The sequence below is a fragment of the Grammomys surdaster genome, unplaced genomic scaffold (genome assembly GCF_004785775.1).
Source record: "Grammomys surdaster isolate TR1022 unplaced genomic scaffold, NIH_TR_1.0 126118, whole genome shotgun sequence".
Classification (NCBI taxonomy): Eukaryota; Metazoa; Chordata; class Mammalia; order Rodentia; family Muridae; genus Grammomys; species Grammomys surdaster.
Genome location: NW_021620926.1, coordinates 1,983,026 through 1,984,530, shown reverse-complemented (window position 1 = coordinate 1,984,530; position 1,505 = coordinate 1,983,026). Strand labels below are relative to the sequence as shown.

Sequence of the window (1,505 nt, the reverse complement as noted above, 5' to 3'; positions counted from 1 at the left end):
GAGCTTCCAACTAAAGGATGTTAGAAGCCCTCCGAGCAGCCTCAGAACCAAGACGTCTCTGACCTCCCACCTTCCCATTTCTTCCCTGAAGCAAATCATAAAAAAACAAGAAGTCCTCTGTCCCATGATGGGTGGTGCAAACCAGAATCCGCTTGCATCAGGGCAAGGCACAGAGTTCAATATAGCATGGTAGCTGCTTCCATGCTCTCTGTAAAAGCTAGACATAAAGAAAAGCTCTGGCTAACCAGGTAAGGCCTCTACTCCAAATGGGGCCTGCCATATGCCCAGTGGAAAGGGATACCGCATAGTGGCCAAGAATTCCAATAGGCAGGTCTTGATGAGTCTCCATAGTGGGCCTGTTACCCCTAGGTCACATGCTTTTCCTACATCAGTCCATTCTCCATTGAATTTACACACACACACACACACACAGAGCAGTCTTTACTGAGTCTAAAACTCATACTATGTAAACCTCACAAGCTTGTCTCTTATTTTGCCTTTGTTACAGACGTGCCAGCCACAACCCTTAAGAAAGTATCAAATCTTTTAACCCAGCAGGTACAAGAGCCATCTCTGAGATAAGTTCTGCACATCCTAAAACTAGTTGTCTGTTGTGTATACAATTACACAAAAAGGGCCAAGCTCAACAAATTCTTCTTTGTGAAGCCAGGAACTAAATGAACTTCGAAGCTCAGGAAACAGGCAAAGAGAGCAGACAAAAGAGTGGAGCGAAGGAGTGTAAAAAGAACACTATCCTTGATTATTTCTGCAACCTAGTAAACGCAAGAACCACCTCCTATCCCAAGCAAGGTTTGATTTGCAGTTTCATCCCATGACATCCTGTGATTTTTCTTTCTTAACAGCTAGAAGATACTAAGTCTATCTAGAAGCGAACCGCTAAAGTGTTCTGTGGGTCCCTCTGCTCATGGGGAGAGGAATAATGGAGCTTTTTATTCCCCATGAGGCTTTCAAATCATAAGAGATTAAGCATCAGCAATTATATTAATCCATTCATAATTCAAAAAGAATCCAAGCTGTTGAGGAAACCAGAGCCAAAACAGAATGGCTTTTTACTTCACAGAGCCATGCTCATTCAGTAAAATTTGCTTCCTTAAAAGCTCTTTATGGAGTGATCGCTTTGGAAGCACATATACTAAACTTGGAACCATACAGAAAAGATTCCTATGGCCCTGTGCAAGGATGACACACAAATTCCTGAAATGTTCCATATTTTTAGGGACACAGGAGGCAGGCTCCCAATAGAGACACCCAGGCCAGTTAATACAAGAGATAACTCAGACGGTGAGAGGCAAGCAACAGAAGCCAATGTATTTTGGCACCATCAGAACCCATTTCTCCTACCACAACAAGCTGTGGACACCCCAACAGATCTGAAAAGCATGATGCTGACCTACAATCACATGAAGATAATAGAAAATTTTAAGGAGGATATAATTAATTCACTTAAAGAAATACAGGAAAACAAAGGCCAACAGGTAGAGGCC

At 42.6% G+C, this 1,505-nt stretch overlaps 1 non-coding gene across 1 annotated transcript; it reads left to right on the top strand.

The window, feature by feature from the left end:
• The first annotated feature begins 1,129 nt into the window (after positions 1-1,129).
• On the top strand, positions 1,130-1,235 carry LOC114611686. The gene has a single exon (XR_003709877.1). It is a non-coding gene; the product is annotated as a U6 spliceosomal RNA (small nuclear RNA).
• The last annotated feature ends 270 nt before the right edge of the window (positions 1,236-1,505 follow it).